Here is a 7879-nt window from a genome sequence, read left to right as displayed (position 1 = left end):
CACGAAGTTCCAAATTAATATATAGGCTACATATAATTTATTTTAAATTAAAAGGCAAAAAACTAAAATAGCAGCGTGCGATTATATCTACTATCGTTAGATATTTTAGTGCACATTTCCTTGTGCATTATCATTAAATATTGTGTGGGGTAATGTCATTGTGGCATATTGTCAGGGAGCCGTGTTTTCACGGGTTCTGGAAGCTACAGGCATGTCTGATCACTGGAATAAATCCGGATCAGACCACCCGTGGTCTGTCTACCCGCTTCCCTCTCTGCATGTAAACAATAGCACGTAGTTTACAGTTGTGTTAGTGTATCGGATTAGAAAGCGAATGCAAACACCGTAACCAATGCTCTGTGCATTGTTAAATAAAATAGTCGGGGACTATTTAAAACAACAAAATCTAATAATAATACTACTACTAATAATAAGAGGAATATAGTAGGAATAATAATAAACATCAATTGAATATATATTAATATTATTATTATAAAAACATAAACAATTATAAACATTTTAGAATATGGGTTTCGCTAAAAATGCCTATATAAGTCTAAATTAATAAATAACCTTATCTGTCTGTCTGTCTGTCTGTCTGTCTGTCTGTCTGTCTGTCTGTCTGTCTGTCTGTCTGTCTGTCTGTCTGTCTGTCTATCTATCTATCTATCTATCTATCTATCTATCTATCTATCTATCTATCTATCTATCTATCTATCTATTCCCTGAAATGAATAATCCTTTTACAACAAGCAGGGCTTAAACATCGACTAAATAGCATTTGGTAATATTTGGAGTCAGGGGATGCCGGTGGGCAGCATGCTGGAGAAAAGGAGAGCCAAGGGCGAGTTTCGGGACCCCTGCTGTTCTTGGCAGGCAACAAGAGTTTGGCTTCGCTTACATTTCTAATCCCTTCGTGACGCAAGCTATTTATTTTCTCACTAAGTATGGTTTTGTTGACTTCCCATTTAAGAAATCCTCAGTTTTCCCCCTGACGTTACCCTCCGCGAATAAGCAAATATGAGTGAAATGCACGCCTGGGCTACTTCCAGTCATTTGCATATTTTTAAATAGCTAAATGCTAAAATTAAAGGTGCCATCTGTTTACAATCGCCCTGACAGAAGAGCCATTAACAGACTGGCCTAACCTTGTCGAGCCTTTTGGTTAAATAGCGAATCAGCCCACAGCTTGTGCGTACACGCATATACACCTAAAACTATGAGAATGCGAAATATAGACACGCAACAACTTATTAAAAGCTGACTTTAGATGACACAGAACTTTCCCACTTGCAACATAAACGCGTTATAATTTGATGCTTGGGAAAGCAAACATTTGGGATTGGAAACGATTATTGAGAGCTCATTCTTCTACGTCTAATAAACAGGCATTGCTATGAACCTCCAAGAGAAAGGGCCTTAGGTCTGCAATACAAACAAACGTTAATGGAACGCGCAAAGGCACCTAGCTGTGTACTGTAGACACAGGAACTGTCCAGGGTTCTGAAAACAGCGGGAGGGATTTCAGTTCAGAGTAACTAATGGAGCTTTTTCACATTTCCGGGTTTCTCAGCAGCGGATGCCGTCATAGTTGGGTGAACTTGAAGAGAAGTAAATGGGAGAGTACCACACATTTTTTTTTATTTTTTTGGCATCCCCATTTGCACAAATAGCAAAAGAAAACCCCCTTGATAGTGATTTCATGACTTTCAATAAAAGGGAAAACATTGAGAGAGACTGATAACGGCAGTCAGAAGAGAACATGATGTCAAATGTAATTAGTTAACTATTTTTTTTTCTTGTAATTTTTGTAATAATACAAATAATAGTTATTTATGCACATACATAAAAAATACAAATATGAAAAACTTTAGAGGATTTAAGATGCTGATGATGACCGTTAATGTAAAAAAATAAAATAAAATAAAAATAATAAACAATAGAGCCATCACAGAAAAATACCATTACAAACATTACAAACCATCAACTTTTAACCATTAAAACCAATCAAATTTTGTTTTCTGTAGTGTATTTTAGAACATATTGCATTAGGAGTTGTTTGTTTTAACAAGCCACCAATAGAAAGTGACCAGTTACCAGTAGAGACCCACAGGGTCCATTACATTTTCCATTAAAACCAATACAAATCATAACAAAAATGTTGTTATGGTGTCTATGGTATTTTTTTTTTTTTTTTATTTTTGCAGCAGCAGCAGGGAAAGGGTCCATAGCCTACATCCCAGTCAGTGTGTGAAAAGTATACAATAACTTCCATGAGGGATAGATATTATAAACAAATTTCGATATTATAGTATAGTTTAGCATAGTTAAGTATTTTTCTTCATTAAAATAAAATTTTGCTCAAATGTAGGCTAATTTTCATCTCGCACCACATAATTTAGGCTACTAGCATATCTTAAAGACTCAAAAATCATTTATGACATATGTACATTTATAATTGAATGACATACAAAGAGTTTAACAATGTACCCCTTAAAACAGATTGTAATGAAAAGTGTATGAATGCTCACCTGTTTCTATAGTTACCTATGGGAATGGGGATTCTATTGGTTAGCATCAATTGAATACGCATTATGAGAATTAGGGCAATGTTTGGAAATGCTGTTTAAACATAAATGTGTACATTTATGTATTCAAAAAAATATTGCAAAAAAAAAAAAGAATAAAAATGATATCACTATATTACTAAGACTATACCCTACCCATCCTTCTAACCCACCCACCAACCCACTTTTTGATTTTACTTCTGGTTGATCCATATTGTTTGTAGAAAATAATCATATTTGACCATTATCTCATTATTTTGGCATATAATGACACAAGTAGTCAGCAATTATCAAATATTATCACATATTAGCCACTCTCCCACACATCTTACCATTAAACATGGTAGGTCGGTCTTTAAGACTTTTCTCTTAAAGATACAGTAACTCAACACCAGGAGCCAAATTGACAAAACAGTTATTATGAGTTTTTCAATGAGTGGATAGTGATTCTTGTAAGTCTCTTTTTCTTAATCATGTTCAACTTTACATTCACCTAACTCATTAAAATTTAAGAGGCAGAGGCAGAAAACTTGACACAAATGCCTGTATATTTACTATTCATTTGTGTCAACATAATTACATCTAATCTACTAATTTTTCTGGCGATGCACATAGATATGACATTATTGACATTATTAAAAAAGAAGAAAGAACAACTGAAATATTTAATGCATTTACACTTACGCAACAAGCATTGTAAAAATCCATAAACTGAAAGAGCAGAGCATATTTGATTCATTTAAAGGCAAACGTCCTTATTATATAATTCTCAAAGGCTTTGGGGGTCTATCAAAGATATCACACAAGCATGATCTCTAGAGTTTTGCATGAATAGGACGTGAATACATGCATATTAGATAAAACAGCTCTGTGTTCTTTGTGTAATTTACAGACAGAAGTGTTTAGAGGGCCTAATTTAAGCACGCTTTATTTAGTGGACATTTCCACATAAACACACAAACTATTAGCATGAATGAAAACACACAAAGAAATCAAAAGAGAGGGACATAAACACACATTTCTCAGAATGTATTTTATAAATACTACATACCCTTAAAAAAAAAGAAAAGTTCTTTAGTAGCATATATGGTTCCATAAAAAAAATAAAAAACTTTAATATACATACACACTAAGAATTAAGGTTCTTTATTGGCATCAGTGGTTCCATGAAGAACTTTTATCATCCATGGAACCTTTTGATTCCTCAAACGGTTGTTTATAGTTCTTTAGATTAATAAAATGTTCTTCATACTAAGAAAAAAGGTTTAATTTAAGAATTCACTGAAAGGTTCTTTAACGAACTGAAAACAGTTATTATATGGCATCAATGTGCAAAAAGCTCTTTGTAGTGGAGAAAGGTTCTTTCAAGAACTGTTAACTGAAAGTTTCTGTGGGGAACCCAAAATGCTTCTTCTTGAACTCACTTTTGGAAAATGAGAAAGTGTGTATATTCCAAAATTAGGTAATTCTGAAAAAATAATGATCTATATTATATTATTTTAAATATAAATAATCTTAATAAAATAAAAATAAATAAATACTAAAATAATAAATAAAAATATTAAAACTTCAGCAAAGAAAAGATACACAGAGGGAAAAGTGTAAAGTAAATAGACAAAAGGACATTAGAGACACGAACGTACACACTTTGAAATGAGCTCCACTCAAAACACGTCTCCCTGGAGACATTACAGTGAGTGGCACACCTCCACTTCCCCTGCACAGACCTTGATTCTGACTGCCAGAACTAGCCTGGAGGGACCAAGCCATCTCAGCATGTTTTCTACGCCGTACCACAATCCACCAAGTCCACCGCACACAGGCGGGCAGACAGATACACTCTCAGTCCAATGTGCCATTAGTCTTGAAAGGTAGGAGAAGAGGTGAACAGGCATCTCAAGCATTTTGATTTGTAACCAACCCCCCCCCCCCCCCATCCCTCCGCTTTCTGTATCCATCCACCAAAGGGTTACATGACTCCCCAGGGCTGAGGCAGCATTGCTGGGATAGGCCTGGAGGGGGCTGTGAGCCGGGATGTGGTTGGGGGGGTCGGTCAGTGTGATGGATGGTTGATTGGTAGCTGTCCCAGGGGCCTCCCTCTCTCTCACCTCTGGCGCTGGGAATTAAAAGGCGGTTTGTCTCTAGCGAGTCCTCAGCTGCTGAAAGCAGCCCGGCAATTTCACAGAGATCAGAGAGGGCATTACTGCTGCCTGTCAGGGGAGCCATCACACAGCCGGACACTACAGGGATGGGGTGGTGAAGGGGGGCTGGTTCTTACAGGCATGCACATGCGTGCTAATTTTCACACAGAAAAACATGTGAATGCATATGAAACTGTGTATCTGTGGAGTAAGACTTCTCTGAAGAGCTGATCTGTCTGAGTGCAGTAGGTGTAGACACACACACACACACACATTCACATTCTAGCAGGGCCTTTTATCGACAGCCCTGTCCATCTCACTTATCTGTTCTAATCAGAGCTCTGTCCATTTACACCCAAACTATCCTCAAAACATCAATGTGAGACCCCTGTCCTGAAGAGTATAAATACATACAGACATTCACACTTTCGACACTCTCACAGCCACTGAAACGCCAAGAAACTTATTAACAGCCACCAGACAGTTAGAGTTGGGTGGAAACCATCTTGTCAAAAATGCAACTGAGCTGTCATTTACTGCTATAGTTGACAGTTTAAAATGTGGGAAAATGTCTTAACGCAGAGGGTCCACTAATTACTTTCTATGAGAATTTTTACAAATATGCATTATATGTAAATACAACATTAAATTATTTTAAACCAATGCTAAATGTAAGAAGCTTTCAGAGTTTAGCTTAGTGTTTCAGCCTAAGAAAATAACTTCTGTACATTATTCATTATTAATTTAATGACTTTGTAATGTTAGTATCCACAAAGCATTAATATGTTATTACAAGCAAGGCTAACAATGCCCCTATTTGAAAGAAATAGTTGACACCCAGAAATTTGACACCCAAATATGAAAATTCTGTTTTATGTAGTCACCTTCATGTCATATGAAAGCCATTATTACTTTCCATTTTTTGTGCAATATATAGGAAGTTGAGCAGAATGTCTGGGAAATTCAAACAGGTTCTGTTTTTATCAAAAATGCTGCAAAACAGCAGTATTGTGAAATATTATGGCAGTTTTAAAATGTTTTCTTTTAGTATATTTTAGAATGTGATTAATTCTTGTAATGGCAGAGCTGAATATTCAGTAGCCATTACTCCAGTCTTCAGTGTCACATGATCCTTCAGAAGTCATTTGCTGATTTGGTGCTCAAGAAACATTTCTCATGAAGGTTTAATACTGTTATGATGCTGAATATTTTTGTGGAAACCACGACACTTTGATTTAATCTTTTCTAAGAGTATAAATGTCTTTAATGTCATGTTCGATCAATTTAATTCATTGTTGCTGAATAAAAGTAATTCTGAAAAAATCTTACTGAGAGCAAATGCTTGAATAGTGTGTTATCAAAATCAGTGCGTATTATAGTAAAGTGTAGTGCTAGCTGGATGAAAGCAATGTGTGTTTGTTTGTGTGTGTGTTTATAAAAGTACTTGAATTGCATGCCTGCAGGATGTGTGTGTGTGTGTGTGTGTGTGTGTGTGTGTGACTGTGTATAGGGTACAGACCATGTCACTGAGGCATGATGAGAGAGATTACCTGCAGCCTTTGGTCCATCTTAATGAGGTAATGAGTGGAGAGGAGGGGGGAACTCTGCCTCTGCCCTCATATACTCCATTAATCAGAATGGGGGGGGGGGGGGGGGGGTACGGGGGTTGGTGTTGGGGTCAGACACCACGACCAGAGCCCCAACCCACACCCATAATGCACTAATGGACTGACTGAAAGTGCATTTAGTTAAATGGCTCTGACTGCTTACCATGATGGAGAGGAGTAGGGTGAGAGACAGAGGAAGAGGATGGAAGGATGACAGGACAGAGAGCAAAGATGAGAAGGAATAAGAGGAGCGGGATGATGAGAAAAATCAACAACAATTGCAAGTACAAATTATTGGTAAGAAAATGACACCTGCTAAGAACTGTTTTGTGAGACATGAGTTAAAATTACATGAAACTAAATTTACATTTTAGTGTGGGAGGAACAATTAGACACTAAGCTATACTTCAGCTTCTTGGGTTTGGAGGATGTTAGTCGAATAACATATTTTTAACCAACACAAACTTGATCAGAAATCAAACTATAATCCCCATGCAGTTTGCTGGCTGCAGACCTCTATTTTAAATGCGTCATTATTACATGCTTCATTTTATGGTTTTTATTATAAATCTACATGTTATACAGGTATAAGTGCTTGGTGTTTTAAACTATTGAGAGCATCACATGAACACTTTTCAAATGAACACTTAATGCACCATCTAGCTGCAATGAACCTCTTTGTCAAGCAACATTGAAGTGCAAATGGATACCTTTCTCAATTTTCTCTAACACACACTGGTATTGGTGGTTTATGGGGAGTCTCCATAGGTCTCAACAAATCCATCTCAACAAATAATGGGTTCCCTGTACAAATTGTATTTTCTATCGCCCTACACCTAAACCCACCCCTCACAGAAAACCTTATGCAGTTTTAGATTTAAAAACAACAATAAAAAAACACTGTTGATTACAGGGACACATATTGTAATACCTGTGTCATACCCATTTGTGTCCTTATAAACCATCATTTTCTAATTTGTTGAGATAGTGAATTGGTGGGTTTTTGTTAAATGTGAGCCAAAATCAAATCAATTAAAAGAACCAAAGACTTAAACTACTTCAGTCTGAATTTATATAATACACAAGTTTCACAATTTGGATTGAATTACTGAAATAAATGAACTTTTAAACAACATTCAAATTTTTTGAGATGCATCTGTATATGTGAAAGAAAACGTCTGATGTATGTATGAAAAGGACGACAGTGAGTCAGGTAAAGAGAGGAAAGAAGAAAGAGCTTGTGAGGGTAGGGATAATCTGAGCTCTGTATGTGCAGTTGTGCCCTGTTCTCTCCTGGCTGGCCGCCCCAGCAGCCACTTGAATTAGCAGCCGAGGATTATGGGGGAGAGGCTCATTAATGGAGCAGACAAACAGCAGCCAGTGTGAATATTTGCACCCAGAAATTGAAAAGATTAAGTCCTATTTGACAATGACTGGCAGGCTCTATGCTCGGTGAGAAGATACTGTTAAATATTCATATGCTGCCCGCAAGGCTGTCTGTGCGTGAGCGTGTGCGTGTCCTTCTCAATCCATGCAGAAATGTGCATATATTTCTCAGAAAGTG

The sequence above is a fragment of the Carassius auratus genome, chromosome 46 (assembly GCF_003368295.1).
Source record: "Carassius auratus strain Wakin chromosome 46, ASM336829v1, whole genome shotgun sequence".
NCBI lineage: Eukaryota > Metazoa > Chordata > Actinopteri > Cypriniformes > Cyprinidae > Carassius > Carassius auratus.
The sequence above is the reverse complement of the archived record's forward strand: the minus strand, read 5'-3'. Positions refer to the sequence as shown.